Consider the following 22,193-nt stretch of genomic DNA (forward strand, 5'->3'; position numbering starts at 1 on the left):
TCACTTGGTTTCCCCAACTCAGTGCATTACTTCTGTTAAACACCTGCTTTATCAATTGTAAATGTGCTTGAATTCATCAGATTTTTGTCCCTATTTTTCTTTCTGAGATTAGCAGAAGATATTGAGAGGACCCTCCATCACAGCATCATTGCGTGGCTCTTATGCCTTCAGCAGATACTCATTTGTACCCTGTTTTGTAAAACTGAACACTCCTAACTTCTTTGGGCATCTTCTCATTTTAAAATTCTTTTCCAGTGTTTGTGCCAACTTCATACCTTCGCTTTCAAAGTTATATATTACATTTTGCCTCCTGAAGATATCCAGTCAGATGCAATGCTGTAGAATTATATTTTCAATTAGTTCTATGCCTACATAAAATACCTGCACAGTGACACTTGCATTCAAAATTTTCAGGATTACACTCAACCTCTGCTTCACCACTAATACACTGTCCTGCGCATGCATGCATATATATATATATACACAGTAAAGCAGCAGAAAATCAGGAGGAAAAAAAGATTGAAAATATTGTTTAAAATATGATGGGGAAGGTCAATACTGCCTCCTCACCTTGTTTTTTAATGACTTACAGGAACCACACCAATAACCTCATTCCATGCCTCAACGTGACAGTTGACAGGCAGTCTTTTCTCGCTTTGGGATACCCCCACCAGGTGGCACACTGTAAGACTATCTTCTAATTCAGAAGAAATCCGAATAGTTTATGTGAGTGTTCCAAGGAGGAAGAATCTTGAGGAAAAATTTAAGGATTAAATCGATGAAGACCAATTACTGGAATGCAACTACGTAAATATTCCAAGGTACACTTAAACATGGTTGTAACCCTGAGGTATACACCTAATTTTATCCCTAAAGAAAAGACTATTTGGAAGAATACTTGTCTAAGTGCTTCACCTGAAAGCTATGTTTCAGCTCCACTGATTTCCACAGGGGTGAGATTACTGCAGACTTGAATGTGCTTTTCTTTTGAAAACCTGCAGGAAAAAAAGACTGCAGCAAGGACCTGTTTGAAGAGTCCAATGAGCTTAAAAAGATCTCGTGATGTTACAGTGCGGATACTGCAACGTGTATAAGAAAACAAGGCTCGTGCAAAAGAAATATATATGGACCGATTCCTGATAGGTGTTTCAGAGATGTTTATTTCTCCAGCCGCGTGGCCGAGGCTCTGCCAAGGAACTGCTCAATCACAGGACCTGAGGGTCCTTGCCCGCGCAGGGGAACACAAAACAACCAATGGGAACGAGGCTGAGCAGGGGCAGGGAAACCCCGTGTCTGTCCCCTAGGGCCCCTCTCCCAGGGCTACATGGCAGGGGGAGGGACCCCAACATTTCACCTGTTTATTTTTAACAAAAAGAGATTTAAAACTTAATATTGAAAACAACTGGATAAACATAACAAGAACAGTTTCAAAACAAAACAAGCCACCCTCCTGAGTCTTTAAATGTCCAAACAGATTCTCTGGAACATCTTAAGGCTGACAGAAGGGAGACAGGATGCTCCAAGCATGCTTTGTGGGGAAACTGAGGCAGGAGAGGGTTTCTTCCATTTGTACCTGTTGGAACTCTAAACAACAATAGTTAATTTCTTCCCTCTCCCTCTTCATCCCCCACTCAGCATTGGAAAGGGATTTTTGGGGAAACAGTTGGCAAAGGCATGGTTTTGTGAGGGAAACCATGGGTGAAAAAACAGATTGGGAATACACTGGGGGTAATAGGATATAGGGTAAAAGGGAAAGGTGGGATTAGGAAAGGGAGACTGTAGACTGTTTAGAATGGAGATATTGTCTAACATGACTACGATTTTTAGCATATACACTGCCTTGTACAGAAACACCATCAGGCCCAGTGACCTCTGCTGCTTGTAACCCTTTTCTACCTTGCACAATTTTGAACTCTACTACTTCTCCATCTCCTAAGCTTGGGACGTATTTTTCAGGGTTATTCTTTTTAATAGCAGTTCTATGAACGAATATGTCTTGCTGGTTGTCACATCTCGTTATAAAAACATAATTTTGTTTAACATTATACCATTTTACTATTCCTAAAACCTTAGTTAGGATGATCTTTTCCTTTTTCCGAGTGGCTGCTGTTTTCTGTCTCACTGCATTTTTGCTTTCTCTTTCGCTTTCGCTCGCTTTCGCTGGCATTACCAGGGTTGTCAGTGCTGCCAGGGCCGTCAGGGCTGCTCGTGCCTGCGCGCCATCTCCTCTGCTGTCAGCTGCGCTGCCGCTGCCTGGGGCCACGCTCACATCTTGGCCAGGCCCCCGAGTGACGGCCCCCCGACGCCCTGCTCCAGAGCGCATTTTGGCTGGGCGCGGCTCCACTCTGCAGCCACTGCTGCCAGCTGCCACCGGCGCGCCGCCCCTCTTGGTTGGGCGTTCACAGGGCTCGCTCCACCATGCACTGCATGGGGACGGGCGGGCACCGCTGGGTCGCCCTGCTCCCGCTGAGCCTCGCTCTGCTGCTGACACTGCAGCTCGTGTCGCTCCGCCTGCGCGCGGGAACTGTCTCGCTGCTGCTTGCAGAGGGCTCAGTCCACATGGGCGAGGCTGCACAGTCCCTGAGGCAGGCTTCCTTTCGCCAAGACACAGCTGACATTGCTCAACAGTCTCGGTAATTAAAGAATATTCACAAAAATATTCTTCCATCGGCATATATTTTGACTCAGAAATTAACTGTGTCCAAACGGTCTTCCAAAAGTCTTTGGTAAGAATCAAATCCCAAGAAACATAGAAAAAGTTTTTAAACAACCATGCCAGGAAATGTTTCAGTTCCTTTTGAGCTTGAATTAAGCTAAAGATTACAAATTGTTTTTCAAGAATCTTTTCAAATTTAAGATAAATGGCCATATGCGGTTCTGAGAGCCAAGAGTCTTTCCACGGTTCTTCCATAGTTTAGAGATGGAACAGCAAAACAAAAACAAGAAGAGAAATCCAGAGTTTACTCACAAATCAGTTGCTGTCCTTAGGGATTGGGGATCGTTCTGCTCACATCATCCACTATTTGTTACAGCGCGGATACTGCAACACGCGTATCAAACAATGAGGCTCATGGAAAAGAAATATACATGGACCGATTCTAGATAGATGTTTCAGAGAGATATTTATTTCTCCAGCCGCATGGCTGGGGATCTGCTGTGAATTGTTGCAATCACGGGACCTGAGGGTCCTTGCCCGCGCAGGGGAACACAAAAAACAACCAATGGGGAATGAGGCTGACCAGGGCCAGGGAAACCCCGTGCCTCCCCCCCAGGGCCCCTCTCCCAGGACCACATGGAAGGGGGGAGGGACCCCAACATCCTGACTTCACTGTGTGATCAGACATTATGAAATAGAAGATTAAGCTACATTTCAAAGCATTTTTTTAATCCATCCAACATACATTTTATATGTTACACTCTAATTTTGGATATTTTTACTATGGTAATTTATACAATGCATTTGAATAAATTGAGTGCTGTTCCTCAAGGGTCAGTAGAAAGGCTGGTGTTGTTTAACATCATTTTCAACAGCATGGACAGTGGAATGACTGCACCCTCAGCAAGTCGACTGATGCCACCGAGCTGTGGGGTGTGGCCAACATGCTAGAGAGAAGGGATCCCATCTAGAGGGACCTTGAAAGAATCAAATGCATTGGCTAGAAGTGTTAAAACATTGACAGAAATACAGGAGTGAAAGATTACTTGTTAAAGAGAGAAGAGAGCCATCGAATTTATGAGCAAACACTGCATTAATTTATATGTCTAAATCCTGACCAATGAATCTTAAGTCTAAGCAGACACATTTGTGCTTAGGCAAAAGGAAAATGTGTGTTTTAAACCTGCACTCTATAGCAATTCCTCTAAAGGATTCTTGTGTGGTTGATTCTTAAGCAGTTCATTGTGGCCATACAAAATCCACTGTGATTGTACACAGAGGTCACAGTGTTTGTTTCTGTAGCTTGAAATGAAACATGTAGAGTTTGTGAGTTGATTTCTAGGGAGAATACTTTAACTTATCAGTTCAGTCATTTCCATGACTATTTAAAAATGTCAGTTAGTGTTTTCAGTTTAAGTTCTACTTAATAGAATTGTTCAAGTGAATGATTGTATGAAGCAAACATCAAAGGACATGGTAAAAGAAACATTTCTTATTTTGAAATTGGAAGAGACATTAAAAAAAAAAGTAATGTCCTTGCTTAGGTTTATTTAATAAACATTAACCTTACATTTATTTTAAGTTAGAAACTCATGATCTGCTAGACTGAGCCAGAAAAACAAACTGTCCACTAATTCCTATTCTTGCATGTTTCAGAAAAAAGTGGAAATTTCTTTGTGGATAACTGAGTAAAATCTTTCATGAACATTTTCTTACTGATTCTTAGGTAGTTATTGTTGTATCTGTTTCCTGACTCTGAGACCTAATATATTCCCCATATTTTTTCTTTTCATGATTAGTGCTTTTTAAACTGGTAAATACATGCTGAAATTGGACAAAAGTAATGTTTAATCAGCTTCTTTTGGAGGTAAGGAGATATAAGGTTGATGTCTGGTAATGATGAAAGATTTTTTTCTGTTTTGCTGAGGCATTCAGCGGGAATGATGGAATGACTGTATTGCTTTTTGATTGCACTGAAGTTTAAACTTAGGAGTACTTTTCTGCAGTGGAATTATTTTGGATTTTTATAGGAGTGCTCATGCAATTATTTTTTCATCAAGGAGACCCTTGCTATTTTGGGCTGGTTTTTTGGATGCTATAATGTATCTATCATTAATTTCACAGCAAAATAAAAACACAAAGGTGAACTAAGGCAATGATTATAATAAAGTCATATTTACAAGTCTCCTGGTCAAGGAGCTCAGGACTTTGCTACAACATGCTTATAATTTTCCAAGTCCCAGTTCTTTATGTTTAAATTTCTTCTGAGGGTCACTATTGCATGATAAATCACGTGTATCTTCTTGAGAGATGGCTTTAGATCAAACTCAATTTCCCTTGTATTTTAAAGGTGGAATGGTCACACCAATGACTTTTAAGGCGCAGTCATTCAGGTGACAAGTAGTCAAGGTCTGTTTGTGTAACCAGATCCAGGAGGTTGAAGCAGAGAAGTAAAAGAGAGTACATCTGAGAAGTAAAAGAACCATAAAATTTTTAAGGTTGGAAAAGACCTCTAAGAGAATCAAATTCAACCACTAAGCCAGTACCACCATGTTCACCACTAAACCATATCTCTAAGCATAGAGCCTCCTTTTCTCCGGATGAAACAATCCCATTTCCCTCAGCACGTGTAGGACATGTGCTCTATATAGTGCATTTGCTTAGGAAAAATTACCTCAGGGAAGGATGGCAAGAGTTTTTATTATGTTATTTCCTTGAGGTCAGATGCAGATGCAGAGAGCAAGCACTCTAACAGCACTGGTAAAATAGAAATTATTTTATTCATAGGAGCAGATGGACAGAAAATCATCTTCCCACAATCTGAACTGGCCAGACTTGTGACAGATATGGTGTCTAAAGTATTTTCCCTGAGTTCACATGTTTTGCCTCTAAGTGGTATTTCAGTAAAACCATTATTTTAAATATACACAAGTGTGTTATTTTATGACACTTGTGTTTGCAGAAATGAACTGGAAATCAAATGCTGCTGATTTTGTGAAATGTGAAAATTAGCAGATTATCTTTCTCCTAATAGCCTTTCGCTCTTAACATATTTTTTTTTTAACTGACTATGATATGGAAGAAAAACACAGCATACTATTCTGATAGAAGACAAAAGTGATTTAATCTAAGCAAATTGATTTAATTTGCACTGAATGTAAGAATATTCAAAAGTAGGTCCATACCTAAGGTTAAAATATTAAAAAATAAAATTTTGAGGAAACTAGTAGAATTAGTTGGACTAAAGGGCTCATGAACTAAAACACAATAGAGACTGGAAATTTTAGAAATTCAGTGAAACACGAGTCTATAGCTTAAAAACTACCTGGGTAAAGAACCCCAAGAAATTAGAAACTGTGAAATTAAAAGGACGTGATAAAATTAGTGTTCCAGAAGACACAATACCTAGAGGGTAGAAAAAAGTTTCCCAAAGGCAAGTTCAGATAGACTTCTAAAACTATTCAAAGAAATAGCAAAGTTCTTGTTCCCCAAAAAAGAAAAATGGGTAAGAAAATGAGGAAATAAATAGTCAGGAGAGAAGCAAAATGAACAAGGCTGAATGTGTTTAAGTATGGGGGGACTGGATAATTTCTAACCCCATTTCTGAAAGAGCTGGGACATGAAATTGCAGGTCTGGGAGCAAGCACTCAGAATAAATCTAACAAGATAAATGTGACAATTTATTTAAGAATAGCAAATTAACACCTATACTTAAGAAGGGGGAGGGGGGTAAGTGATCTAACCCACTGCAAACTTGTTAATCTAATATTAATTGTATCAAAGGATTTAGAGTTCTTTCTTTAAAAAAAATCAAAACAGAAAGATGGTAAGTGTAATATGAAATCATGCACAAATCTAGGTTAGCAAAAATAGATCATGCCACAGTCTATTGAAAGAGATTTCGTAGTTAAATGAAAAGATGATGACTCTAATACATAAGGATTTCAGCAAAGTATTTGACATGGTGCTGAAAAGAAAAAAAGTTAGACTAGAAAGTGAGGAATAGCAGAATAGAGAGCATATGTTCAAATCATAGTAAACAGGGAAAATATTGAGTAAAAAGGAGTTACAAGTGTCATTTAAGGATTTCATTAGTTACCACAGTAAAGAAGTGGGGGAGATACTGATAAAATTTACTGACATTTTGAGTTTTGAAGTCATCATTAATACAGAAGAACATTTTTCTACTTTATTGAAAGGAAGAGATAAGAGATGGCCCTGCGGACCAGAATTACAAGGATGAGATTAAATTCAGAAGTATAAAATACAAAGCCATGCTCTTCTGAAATAGTAACAACAATTTTTCTCTAAACTGGGATTTCATCAGGTGGTAATGATAGAGGAAAAGACCTTGTAGAACTGACTGACCACAGACCAATACAGTGCAGCCAACAGAAAAAGGCAAAGAACATCCTTGAATGTCCCAAGTGAGACAATCTCTGTATTCCACAGAAGCAAAACTCAGACTAGATTAATCTCAGAGTAGAGTACAGAGGAATGACTAGGAAATTAAGAACTTCTCTTATGAAAAGAGACTGAAACAGCTTGGCTTGTTAACCTTGAAAAATGAAGGCTAAATAGGGATTATACTTCCTTTCTGTAAATACATCAGTGACAATAAACACCCAAGAGGGGAAAGTCTACTTAGTGCAAGAATAAATGGAATTAAACTAGAACTTAAAAAAAAATTATGTTGGAAATTAAAAGAAGGTTTCTGAGAACAAGAGTCTGGAAAAGTGTCCAATACAAGAGGGGCAAAAACCTTAATTAATTTTAAACTTTGATTAGTTTATGAAATGGGATGTGTAACATAATTGCTTGTAATCTATGGAGTTCCAAATTTGAATTTGTGCTGAAGATGATGTGAGGTTTATGACATATGATAATAATCCATTTGCATATTTAATGGGAACAATCACAGCTGTACGGCCACATATCTGATGTCCTTTCTTGCAGTACATTGAAATAATTGGCCAAAAAAAATTAAAAGTAGCTTGGTTTGCTGAGTGCACACAATTTGTCATTTAGGCAGTGGTTTGTGCTTATTCATTATCATCATCTGACATTCTCTATCACAGAGAAATTTTTATGGACAAATGAGTTAAAGCAAGAATGACAATATGCAAAAAAGCTCAAAACATAGAAGGCCTTTTTCCTCCTCACTTTTATTGTTTGGCTAAGGAGCGTGTCACTGTGATCAGCACTCTTGATAAAGAATGTAAATGTTCAGAGCCTGTAATTCCTGGGCTATTATTTGCATAGTCTTACCATAACAGCAATCCGATAGAAAGTGATGGGGATCAGTTCCCAGGAAGAGAAACTTAGAATGACTTTTTGGTTCAAATAACACGATGACATTGTTAGTTCTGGCTTAATAACCCTGATGTGGGTTTTGCCTTCAGGTCATTGAGGTATCTTTGACCTTGTATTCTGTTTTTTAATAATCATAAAGACTCCAAATTGTGCTTGTGACCATTTTATTATTTAAAAATGTCTTTATCTAATGTGATCTAAAGACTATTGTAATAAGAAGTTCCTATATTTTCCTATTCCTATATAATATTCCTATATTTTCAAGTTGCTATTTAAAAAATAAACCAGGTTTGTGTCAAAAGGGAAACTTTTCCAGTTCAAGTGGTTTGAACCAAACAGGAATCAAAGTAGTTTATTTATTAATAGCACAAAACGAACAAACCTTCAGCAAAATATACATTCAAGGCCAGTATTGACAATGCAACAGATAACCTGCAATATTAGACACTGCCAAAGTTGTTAAATATCCAGCTACAAATTTCCAAACACTCTTCTAATCTCAAAGCATTTTATATAAATTATACCCAAATACACACAGGTTAATATTTACATGCACATACTCACATCCCTCAAAAATTGTGTGGGTTTTGGGCACACAAACCCTCTCCAGGATTTACAGCCCTTACTTGCAGCCCCCTTCGGTGGGGTTTGCAGATGCCCCAGCTGCGTACATGTCCATGCTGCTCCCTGCAACCCCCGATGTAGATGTGGGGAAGAAATCCCCACCAGGTCACAGACAAACACCCAAAGGGTCCCTACTCCCTCCCCCAGCTGCCCTGTCTTGTCCAGGTGCAAGCTCATCACAGCACCCCAGGAGAGGATGCTCAGCCTGGTTTGGGCAGGGTGGTGATGCCTTGCAATGACTTCTGGCAGGACCAAAACAGATTTTGACAGTTTTTGTATTTCTCTCTGCCTCTTATTCCCTGTTGTTCCCTTCAAGTTATATTTTTAATACGTTTTTTTTAAGCTGATTGTTTTTTCCAAAAGTACTTTTGCAATTCAACTGGATAATGGTCATCTTCCTGCTTAGCTTTGCTGCTCAGGGATAAATGGCACTCAGGCAGTTTGGGGCATTTCAACTACAGACAGTGCTGCACTCACATTCCTGCCTAACCATAATTTTTTAACCAGGTTGTGTTTCCTCAGAAGCTCCCCCAGAGACTGTAATTGCAATGCTAAATCATAAACCCCTCCTTAATGAGTGTCTGTCATAAGCAGACAGCCTGAATTTTATAATAGAGTTGAGTACAAACCGAGAATATTAGGTATATCATGCTATTCTGAATTCTAGAAATGAATGTCACAAACAATCAGGCAAAATATTATGGCTGAAACAGAGTTGCTTCTATAAAAGTCTGAATAACAAATGATCTGTTAGACAAGTATTGGAGTTCAAAATGTGGAAAGGCAGAGCTCTATTTTCCTCAGTAGTTTTCACGTGAAATTCTGTGACAGGAGAATTTACCAGTCACTCAGTCAATAAGTCAAAAATGACTTATGTTTTCTGGTGAACAGTCTGACAAAAGTATGCTCTTTAAATTAGATGCTTTTTATGAATCAGGTTAAGCATCCAGAATCTAATTTGCACTTTTCAAATCTTCACAGTACTGTCTATAAAGAGCAAAACAAAAACCAGAAAAACTAATGGAGAATCAAAGAAAAGTCTACTATAGTTTATTATTTCTTTTTTTTTTTTTGATATTGAGAACTCTTCTTGGACATTCAAACTAGGACCAAAAGAGTGATCCTGAAAGATCATGTAAGAGAATGTTTAATGCTACAGAGCTATGACTCCTTATTTTACCATATTTAGACTTCTATAAGAAGTTCACTGTTAGAGTAGAGAAGACACCTAAACTGTATGTGGTATGGCACTTGGGAACAGATTAAATACCTAACTTGTCATCACAGTGATCTCTAGTAGAGGAACACATCCACACTTTGGAAGATTTACTTACTCCCACACACTAGTTCACTAAAACCAACTAATTTCTTCCCCTAGAAATATTCTCCACAACTAATACCAAGGAGAAAAGAGATTGAGCTAGTGCTTTTTAAGGAATTCCTGGTTTTCCTTAGATTTTGTGAGTCATTTCTGTATCTGTACACTCTTGCCTGCAACAGAATTGTTAATAGCCACCCAGTTTAACCCCTGGGATGAGCAAGACAAACAAGCTTTCTGTTCTGCAGAGTTCTAGAAACTAGCGTCCAGATCCTTTCTTGTTCCTGCTCTGTTTAACAGACCACGCCTTTTATGTGCCAGATAATTACTTATCAGGACAATAAGATTTTTCTTCTCTTATGTCCAGTCCTGCAGTGCTGCTGTCAAGTCCTCTTGTTCTTTTATATGTGTAACTCCCGCCCAGATCAGGTGAAAGTTAAGAGTCAATATTTATTCTTCCTCATGACTTGCATATAACATCATTCAGCTTAAAACTCTAACCTGGCATCTCTCTACCTGACGAATTATGTCCTTCTTGCACTGACATAATAATTTGTGATTAACTTTTAAGACCTCAGAGACTTCAACAATTGAACAGAGACAAGGAACAAGGTGCTGTTAAGTCAGTAGTGACTTGGGGTATGTAGCTCAAGGCTTTTATTTCCAGGAGGATAGAGTTTCCTGTTCATTGAAATCTGTCTTTCAGGAGTTGTAGTTCTTAGCACATTTTTTCTTTATCAGTTGGAGAAAGTTCTGTGCAGTAGTCGTAAGCAAGTGATATTGGAGGTCAAATCTGGGTCTGTAGTAACAACCTGTTTATGGAGAGATTCACACTTCAGATTGGAGGTCCAGTTTTCTCTCAAACTGTTCCCACTTATGATGTTCAATATTCTGCTTGAATTGAGGATTGACTCAAGACAGAAGATTTAAATTAAAATTCAAGACTGAAAATCAACTTAATTAAACTGTCTGAGAATAAATTTACATTCAAAAGTGTGTTAAGACTGTGTGCAGTGGCCCTGTTGAGCTTATCAGGGGTGTTATGCTGTACCTTAGATATCATACATACTTACACATAAGTTAATATATATAACTAGTTTTACTGGTACTAGTAGAAGTTTTTTTTTTTTCTTTTACTATTATTTCACCATCCTTCTATCTTACCTGCTTCTTGCTGTAGCCTTAGAGTTTGGATTCTGACAATAAGGGACTAAACACTGCTGATGCAGTGCTACGCTTCTAGCAGGGCCATTAGCTATTCCTGTGATACAAACAGAAAAAAAACATACTCAGGGACTATTATTGCTCTATTAACCATAAAATACAAGCATATTGGGCGAAAATCAGTAATAAGTTGTTGTATAAGGACAAGGTGGCCCAATGTGAGGGAAAGCAAGATATAAAACAAAAAGAAAATATTTCAAGTTACATGGTCTTCCTTCTCTTATAATACAAAATTTTGGGGTTTTTTGTTCTCTTGGGCCAAGACTAACACATTACCTTTTTCAGAAGCTGAGAATTCCTGTCACACTCCCATCAATGAATAGGTGTTAAGAGCCAAGACTAATGCATTACCTTTTTCAGAAGCTGAGACTTCCTGCCACACTCCCATCAATGAATAGATATCAAGGAAGACTTGCAGCAATAAAGACTTTTCATGTAGATCTCCATTTGCAGCAATAATGTAGCCTTATCTACTGTAATCTTGATTAAAGTGAGATGAAGACAATGCATATTTCATTCCTAATATGTTAAATCATGTTCTCTTCTCTGTGGTGACCAGTGACAGGATCGAGGGCAATGGCCTGAAGTTGTGTCAGGGGAGGTTTAGTTTGAATATTAGAAAAATGTTCTTCACCCAGAGGATGGTAGGACACTGGAACAGGCTCCCCAGAGCAGTGGTCACAGCACCAAGCCTGACAGAGCTCAAGAAATACTTGGAAAATGCTCTCAGGCACATGGTGTGACTCTTGGGGTGTCCTGTGCAGGGCCAGGAGTTGGACTCCATGATCCTTCCAACTCAGCATCTTATGCTATTCTATGATTCTGGGATACTTTAAGAAGTTTATGACATTATTTCCTCTTTTTTTCTTTTTTTTTTTTTTTCTTTTTTGATAGAGTAATAGTATTATTTTTTAAGGAAACAAGGTAACAAAGTGAAGAAGTATTTTTTATATATCATTCCCTTTAATTCTCTTCTTTAGTTGCTTCTCATATGTGTTAAAGAACAAAAATATCTATATTGGTTACAAAATCCCTTTGGGGTGCCCAGCTAAAACCAGTCATGTAGGAAATAGAATAATTAATCTAAAAAATAAATGTAAAATGAATGGATAAAGTAGAGAATAGGTACATTTTTTTGTGATGAAAAATCTCCTGTGACATTTGCATAGAAATGGCCTGAATATATATATTTGGGAATATAACCCCCACTGTTCAGCATGGAATGTTTTATTAATCATAGTTTTTAAAGAGAGTGAACATGGGAGGGGATAGATCAGGAAATAAATAATACAGACTATAGAAATGGCCCTGAGATGAGTAGCTCTTCCCTTTATAAATATTACAAGCTACCCACAATTCCCCAGGTAAGAACACAGTATTCAACACATTTAATGATGAACAACAAAAAAAGAAGAGCATTTTAATTTAACATGGGAGTCAGTTCCAAGTCAATCTTGGCTATCCTGAGAAGTGTATTACAGCCCTAATATTGCTAATAGTGAATTCCGGTATATTTTTATCCTTCATTACTGGAAACTGACTCTTGCAGTAACAGCTTTGTATCATATTATTGGGGATGAAATTACTTGACATTTTATGAATCATCAATATCAGATTAAAGTGGCGGCAGTGAATTTTTTACCATGCTGCCAGTTGAAAGAGTAATGGTGCTAATAATATCTGAAATTATGACTTCTAGGCCCGAAACAGGGATAATTTCAGAAGGGTGGGGGGAAAACAATTTTTTCCTGCATTCCCTTTTTCAAAAAAATATTCTTTTAAAAATAAGCACATTAACCTAAATTAAAAACAAAAAACAAAAGTGTGCCAAGGTGTTGCGGAGACCTGATATGGTCCAAATATCCCCATGCTGAAGTATAGGATGAGTCAGTGACTAATTGAAGTGTTCTGATCTTGCTGGCAGGGCTCGAATGTACGTTTTAAGCATTGCAATAACATCTAGAGTAGCTGGCCTAAATCTCTTCCCCAGAGGCCGGCATTAATTGTGTGAACATAAGAACACTGTTAATGGGTCAGGGCAAAAATCCACCTCGCTCCATCTCCAGCACTGACCAGCAGCAGGGGCACAGGGAGCCATGTAAGAGCAGGGCAGCATACGGTCCCAGATCCCTGGAATGTTCCTTTGCCAGCAGTGACTTGTGCCTCTGGGACTGCCTGAATGGAAGGTGATGCTTTTGTGTTTAACAGAATCCTGTCAGTGTTATGTCATTAATTTATCTCATCCCTTTTTAATCCAGAGAGTCTTTTGGCATCCACAGTGTCTTGCAGCAGCCACACGTATGACAAAGTACCTCTATGGTTTGCTTTTAATCTGTTACTTGTTAATTTTATTTGATGGTCTTACAACACACAAGATAGTTTCTACTCATTTGACCCACTCTGTATTACTGGTAGCTTATAGAGATATGTCATATTCTTTCCTCAGTGACTTCTCCAAAATAAAGGTGTTATCATGTTTAGATTTTCACTATCATTGGTCCTCCTTACTGTCCCTCTATCTTTCCCAGTACTGCTGTATTCTTTTGGAGACAAGGGAAAACCAAACTATATTAAAGACACTTGAGGGATTTAAATAGAGCCATTATAATGTTTTCTCCTTTGTTTTCTACTTCTTTCCAAGTAATTCTTAGTTCTGCCTGCTTTTGGCAGCCATTAAACACTGAGCTAATAGTTTTGCAGAGCTACCTGCTGTAACTTCAATACGTATTTCCAGTACAGGAATAGCTACTTCAGAAACTGTCACAGTGAAAGTAAGATCACTCCAAATGCAGAGTGAAGATTTCTTTCCCATAACTCTGCTGTCACATCATTTTTACTAGTGAAGCAGAACATGGACAGAACTGCTCTTTGCAGCAGACACAGTCCTGCAGATTATAAAATAAATATCTTCAAGGTCTGTTCCTTTGGAGTCTAAGAAGTCAGAGAGAAAGATCCAAAATGAGCCTTTTGCATCTGAAACAAAGTATGCCACGTGACTGAATGCATCTTCGTGGCACAGGGATGGGAAAGGTAAACAAGCAGGAGTTGCTGAATCACTGAGATAGATGTAGAGAAGAGTAATCTTTCCACAGCTGTTTTAACAAAGTAAGAGGAGGAGTCAATGGAGCAAAATGGACTGAGGTAGTCCAGTTAGGCTTGCTAAAAAGAGTCAGAGCACTGAAAAGTGGGTTCTTACAGCTCCTCTACCTTCTCACAAAGAGAAGATACACATATTGCTAGTCTGATCCTATGAAGTGGGAGAGGTATTGCAACTGAGGAGCCAAATGTGGCATGACTAAGCCCCCCTTCTCCTGCCAGCAGCAGCATGCAGTATCATATTCAATGACTTTCTTTAGATGTGTTGACCAAATATGAAATATGATAATCTTACCCCGAAGAAAGATCAAGGAGGCCTTTTCTGGCACATAACAAAAGAGCATTTGATGATGGTGATACAGACTGTTACCAGGATGATTTATCCATGACAAGGACAGAGGCTGATTGAATTATGATATTGATATGATATTATGCTGGGAAGATTTACAATTTATTCACTCAATGGGGCATTGAAAACTGTCACTGATAGTGATCTCTCAACCTCAAAGTCGGGGTTTTTAATCTAAAATTCCACAACTGAAGAATTTTAGTAACAAGAAATTAAGCTCATGTTTCTTTTCACAGGTAGAGTTTAAAATTAAGACACCTGAACAGAAATGTAGACACATGTTTAGCTCACTCTCTGAATAGAGGGCCACTCAGTGGAGCCTCCTGAATTAACCCAGTCAGAGAGCCAGTGGGCACCTGGTGCCATATAACATCATCCCTGGGCTGGGAGATACATCAACTACTTCCAGGAAGTAGCTGGAGGCCAAGTAAGATACTCCATGGTGCCTTAAAATAAATTCATCCTCCATACTTAGGATATTGAATACCAATATAGTCTGAGGAGATTGGATAATGATTCAACTTCCTAGATGTATAGTGTATGATTTAAATACATTAAAAGATCTATTTGATCATGGCTGAGGTGTGTTTGTTTTCCTGCTTGGTCATAAGTCACCACTCCTAAGGCCATGGATTTAATGTAGGTCCTGTGTGTTGTATCTACCAGCCTTGGGCAGAAGTTTTGCATGTACTAGTCTTTCTCAAATGGTATTTCTGCCTGATTGTAGCAAACTAAATTGCACCCCCAGTCACTTGTCAGAGGAATCTCTCCCTAAAAAACAAGGACTCTGTTGGGGTCTTCTCCCCTGCCATGTAGCCCTGGGAGAGGGGCCCTGAGGGCACAGACACGGGGTTTCCCTGCCCCTGCTCAGCCTCGTTCCCATTGGTTGGTTTGTGTTCCCTGCGCGGGCAGAAGGACCCTCAGGTCCGGTGACTGGAACAGTTCCTCGGCAGAGCCCCGGCCATGCGGCTGGAGAAATAAACATCTCTCTGAAACATCTAGCAAGAATCTGTCTGTCCATATATATTTCCTTTCCACGGGACTCCTGGTTTGGTATATGCATGTTGCAGTATCCCCACTGCAACATAATGGTGGATGATGTGAGCAGAACGATCCCCGATCCCTAAGCGACTGATTTGTGTGAGTAAACCCTGGAAACTTTGGATTCCTCTTCTTGGTTTTGCTTTGCTATTCCATATCTAAACCATGGAGGAACCGTGGGAAGACTCTTGGCTCTCAGAGACGCATATGGACATTTATCTTAAACTTAAAATGATTCTTGAACAACGATTTGTAAATTTTAGCTTGATTCAAGCTCAAAAAGAACTGAAACATTTCCTGGCATGGTTGTTTAAGAACTTTTTTTATGTTTCTTGGGATTTAATTCTTACCAAGGGCTTTTGGAAAACCATTTGGACACAGTTAATATTGGAGTCAAAATATATGCCGATGGAAGAATATTTTTGTGAATATTATTTAATTACCGAGACTGTTGAGCAATGTCAGCTGTGTCTTGGCGAAGGGAAGCGCGCCTCAGGGACCATGCGGCCCAGGCCACGTGCACCGAGTGCTCTCCGAGCAGCAGCGAGGCAGTTCCCGTGTGCGGGCGGAGCCACGCGAGCCACAGTGTCGGTGGCGGAGCGAGGCGCGGCGGGAGCGGGGGGGCCCAGCGGTGCCAGCCTGGCCGCGCGCAGCACGTGGTGGAGCGAGCCCCCTGAACGTCCGACCGAGAGGGGCGGCGCGCGGGCGGCAGCTGGCGGCGATGGCGGTGGAGTGGAGCCGCGCCCAGCCAAAAGGCGCGCTGGAGCAGGGCGCGGGGGGGTCGTCGCTTGGGGGCCCGGCCGAGACGTGGGTGCAGCGCCCGGCATCGGCAGCGAAGCTGCGACCAGAGGAGGCGACGCACGGAGAACTGAGCGGTGCGGCCCAGCCCGGCCCGCGCAGCCCCGAACGCGACCCTGGAAAGAGCGCGCAGGCACCAGCAGCCCTGACAATTCCAACACGGGAGCGACCGAAAGAGAGAGCAAAGACGCAGCAAGACAGAAAACAGCAGCCACTCGGAAGAAGGAAAAAATCGTAGTACCTAAGATCTTAGAGATAGTAAAATGGTATAATGTTAAGCAAAATTATGGTTTTATAACAAGGTGTGACAACCAGCAAGACATATTCGTGCATAGAACTGCTATTAAAAAGAATAACCCTGAAAAATGCATCCCAAGCTTGGGAGATGGAGAGGTGGTGGAATTCAAAATTATAGGAGGTAGAAAAGGGTTACAAGCATCGCAGGTCACTGGGCCTGATGGTGCTCCTGTAAAAGGCAGTGTATATGCTAAAAATCGTAGTCATGTTAGACAATATCTCCATTGTAAGCCCCCCCTACAGTCTCCCTTTCCTAATCCCACCTTTCCCTTTTACCCTATGTCCTATTACCCCCAGTGTATTCCCAATCCGTTTTTTCATCCATGGTTTCCCTCACAAAACCATGCTTTTGCCAACTGTTTCCCCAAAAATCCCTTTCCAATGCCGAGTGGGGGATGAAAAGGGGGAGGGAAGAAGTTAAACCCTCTCCTGCCTCAGTTTCCCCACAAAGCATGCTCAGAGAGTCCTGTCTCCCTTCTGTCAGCCTTAAGATGTTCCACAGAATCTGTTTGGACATTTAAAGACTCAGGAGGGTGGCTTGTTTTGTTTTGAAACTGTTCTTGTTATGTTTATCCAGTTGTTTTCATTCTCCTTTTATTAAAATAAAACGGGTGAGGTGTTGGGGTCCCTCCCCCGCCGTGTAGCCCTGGGAGAGGGGCCCTGAGGGCACAGACACGGGGTTTCCCTGTCCCTGCTCAGCCTCGTTCCCATTGGTTGGTTTGTGTTCCCTGCGCGGGCAGAAGGACCCTTGGTCCCGTGACTGGAACAGTTCCTGGGCAGAGCTCCGGCCATGCGGCTGGAGAAATAAACATCTCTCTGAAACATCTAGCAAGAATCTGTCTGTCCATATATATTTCCTTTCCACGGGACTCCTGGTTTGGTATATGCATGTTGCAGTATCCCCACTGCAACAGGACTCTGTTCACTATGTCTCTATTGATAATGTGACAATTTAGACACAGCTCACCTGCATGCACATTCCATTAGACATCTGGTTTTGGTGTCTTCATTTTGAATTGAATCCACTCCTCTGATCTGGCTTCCTGCATACCAACTATTTATTTTTCCTGTTTTTTCAGGTGACTCCCTTTTGTGCCAGTGACACAACTGCAGTACATGCTTTACTCCTCTGCAGAGAATGGCATACATAGAAGGACGCTACCTCTAAATCATCAATACATGTATTGTGATGTTAGCCTCAAATTCAGTTTGAGACACTAGGTGTAACTCAGCTATACCTGAAGTTCAACAATTAATTCTACATTAAAAAATGCTGCAGACAAGCCTCTACCAGCTTGTGGAAGGTGGCAAACACACTCATGCACACAGAGTAAACCCACATGCTGATGACATTCAGGCAATTCAGTTTGAGATCAGGTCTTCATGCATTTTCCTTAAATGATAACACGCTGCTCAGTGAGCCAGCTGCAGCTTCAGACTATTAGGGTGACCCTGTCCGGCAAGACCAGGACTTTTAGGCCTGTCCTACATCAGGATATGGTCTCGGCAGCCTTTATCTGATGATATTTCCAAGGACCCTCGCTCAGACTTGACAGCTGGGATCCCTCCAGGAGAATTTCCCTTGCAAATCCAGGACTGGGTCTGAGAAAGGATGTAGAATTTACATTTTCCTGTGTCCTGTTAGCAAGGGGTTTTTTTACTATTATTTCATCCGTCCTTTTGGGGTCCCTTTTTTTAACCCTTCTGTCTTTCTGAATTCCAACACACAGAACAACAGGATGTTAAATGGGCATCTTGGGTTCTTTTGCTTCCTGTTCTTTGTTTATCTCTCTAAAGTTGACACCCTGTCTAGTCCAAGGGTTTGCCTCATTTACATGCACACAAAAATTTTCAGATTGCAAATTAGGTAGAAGAGTAAGGATACTGTTCAGAAAACTACTTCTATTTCAGTATTTCTGTTGATTTCCAAGTTTACTGTGGATTAAAATTCATGCTGTCTGGGAAAGCAATTCTCTTTTTCAGTCTTGAGACTCTTCCTGCTAATAACAAAGATATTCAGATTTATGCTGAAAAGCAAGTCAAACATCCTACTTTCTCCAGGTTGCTTGTCTGGAAAAAGCGCCTTCACAAAATTTGTTGTGGAAAAAAATTTCTTCCCAAATTTGAAACAACTTTTCTACTTTGTAAGGTTTCTGCTGGTCAATATTTTCTTGTAGGTATATTCCTCTAAAGATTTTTATTTATTTTATGTCCCAAAAGGAAGGAAAAACAAACAAAACCATTCTCTCAGCTGTCTGTTTACACAGACAGCTGGTTTTACACAGTACCAGCATCACAACAATAACCCAAGGAAAATACAAATATTGATAAATATGAGCATCCTGTCAAGGGGCTTGTGAGTGGTCCAGTCCAAAGCTGAGGGCAGGGGAAGACTTGTGGTAAGAGAGGAACACAGAGCAGGACATGGAGAAATAGCAGGGTAGAAGAACCTCACAAAAGGTGAAGCAGGGAAAATACTGCTTATTGGAATCACAACTCCCCATTTGTTTTTTTCTCGGATTTGTACAACTGGAAACATCCCTTTTCTCAGAACAAAACTCATGAGCTTTAAAAGTTACATTGGTAGATGTTTCACCTCTCATTTGCATGGCTTTTTGTGGTCCTCAAGAACAACCACAAGAGGAAAAGGTGCAAAAAACACTGTTTATGAGGATTTCTCTGGGGTTCCATGGTGTCTGATGCTCCCCAAAATGGAGATGCATGATTAATTTTTGTTGCTAAGAAAAGTTGTCCTTTCAGCTTGCTTTTATCTCCTGGAAAGTCAGCTCAAGGATAATAAAAGTGGAACTGGTGGGATAAAGCCTCAGTAGAGTAAAATCCATTATATCTAAAAGGCGACATGGGAAGATCAAAGAGGGAGCTATATGTGTCCTGAAGAACTTCAAAAGGTGGTTCACTTAGGAAATATTGATCATCTCAGGATGGAAGTGGAAAATTGGTCAGCTTTTACTGAGAGAATTGAAGAAGCTGTTGTAGACGTGGAAGAGCAGCAGGTCTTTACATGTAGGTTTACATGCTCATAATTGTTATGGTTATTTGCAGCTGTGTGAATCAGTGTATGAATGAGACATCACCTTATGACTGGTGTTTTCAGGTGTAATCCATTTTATCCAGAGCTGACGTTTTTAGTTCTGCTAGTGTTCCTAAATACAGAGGTCTCCTTTGTAGTCTATGTAAAGTACACTTTGCTGCCTTTCATTTATGCCTCATTCTGGAACAAATTTAAAGAACAGCTTTCTATCTGGAACATGAAGACCTTAACAAGACCTTCAAGAGATAACCATTATAACATTGCTAGCAAAAATTTAGAGTTTTTACATATATGTGTATATGGAGATGCATACAGAAATACATACCAATAGCTAAGTGTATGTTATATATTAGTATTTTATATAATGTCCAGTGTAGAGTCATAGAATCATAGAATAGTTTGGGTTGGAAGAGATCTTATAGGTCATCTAGTTCCAACTCCCCTTCCATGGGCAAGGAGACCTTCCAGTAGACCAAGGTGCTCCAAGCCCCATCCAATCTGGCCTTGAACACTTCCAGGGATAAGGCAATATATATAATTATATATAATGCAAGGATAATTGTAATTGTATATAAGGTAGTGCAAAAGCATTTCCCCTGAATTAAAGGAGAAGCAAAAAGAAAGCAAAAAGAAAAAAATATATACTAAGAAAACAAGGAAGTAAATATACATAAGAAGCATTTCCAGAAAAACATAAGAAAACGAAAGTACTCCATCCCACCTGAACTGGAACAAAACGACAACTTGTCTCCTCCTACCCTGAATGGCTCTCCTCAGTATTGCTCCCTGCTTGCAGTAATGGCGGATTCACAACAGCCTTCCAGGAGGAAGCAGCAGCACTCAGGGTTTGTGTGTTCTCACCCTTCCAACCAGCATGTAAGGGAGAGTGGCTCAGCCTGGAGGAGGCAGAGAGCTCTGACAGTCTGCCCGGCCAATGCCTGTCAAATTTGCTTTCTGCCTGCCGAGAGTGAAGCTGGCAAAAACCTTCCAGGTGAGGAACCTGGAGACCTGTCAGTTTGATTTTTCCCAGCGGAAAAATGGAATATTTGTTCACAAAATAAATTTTAAAAAAATATCAATTTTTCAAGAAGGGCATGTTCTATCAGAAAATCCTCCTGACTGAACATTCCCAAATGCCTTCAATGAGAACTTGCATCTGCTGTGCAGGCAGCACGCAAGGACTGCAAAATATGGACTCTCCAAAGGTTTAATGAGAGTCTGTAGATGGAATTTCCCACACCCCACAGCATGTACGAATACACCTCTCTACCTCCCACTTAAAGGTGTGCATGGGTGTGAAAAAAGTATGATTTGGACAAACAAAATCCAATTTGAGCAGGATCATGTGGCCAGAAGAGGAGTCATTGCAAATGGGATGCTATGCAAAGATGCCTGTTGAATGCATAAAATAAATAAAAATAAAACAAAATATAAAATCAAATAATTAAAACATCATGTTTAAAATTTGTCTGACTTTATTGAGTGGAATACTGTTGCTGACCCAAGCAAAAGCCTGGGGAGATTCTTTAGAAAAAAACAGATTTTTCACCTTGGAAGTCTTATTTTTGAAGTGATGTATTTGGATTATTTGTCTAAGCAAAATGGGATTTATGTATTAAAAATTCACAATTATTCTCTTTTTCTTTTAATAATCTTAAATAAAATCCAAAATAAAATCACAAGTGTAAAAGAATTTATTTTTCAAGCAAAGATAAACAAGGGCCGCATTTATTGCAATACAACACGGAAGAGGATTTTTTGTCTTAAATGAATCCATGAAATGCTCATGATTTTTAAGGTTTATATCCTTGACAACAAAATCAACCCAGTGACACCAATTAAAAAAAAGAAATTAACATAGCTCCAATACAAAAACCAGGACAATTTTGAGTATTCAGTGCAAGAAAATAAGAGCACAGTCCTACTTCCAGTGGAGGCATAGGATGAGGTTCTTAAATCCAATGGATCTGCATGGGCAAGAATGACATGATGTGCTTTGAGCTACCTTGATTATATCAGTAGTCATCCCTGTGGAGAAGATATTTATATATAGTTTTAATATATATGTGCATACACATATACAGATACAAAGATGTGTGTGTTCTTATACAAAGAACCCCTTTGCTGAAAAAGAAATGGCAACTTTATTCTTATTTCCTCAAATATTTGCTAAGATGCAAATCTACACTGAGAATTCCCAGGCTCCTTATTTTAGTTATCCTATGTATATAGTTTGGATGGTTTAAATGGGAAATTTTTGTTTTATAATATGTGGCATTTAAAAAAGATTAAAATTTTCCACAACAGTTTTATTAAGAAAATAACCAGTGGCAAGTGTTGAGCTAGTTCGTTGGTTTTTTTTTTCCCCAGAATAATATCATTAAAGCAGTATTTAATTAAAATCCAATTAGCGTATGATGATAAA

The sequence above is a fragment of the Corvus kubaryi genome, unplaced genomic scaffold, assembly GCF_017639235.1.
Source record: "Corvus kubaryi isolate FWS band 111438036 unplaced genomic scaffold, C.kubaryi_AGA036_p1.0 37354, whole genome shotgun sequence".
Classification (NCBI taxonomy): domain Eukaryota; kingdom Metazoa; phylum Chordata; class Aves; order Passeriformes; family Corvidae; genus Corvus; species Corvus kubaryi.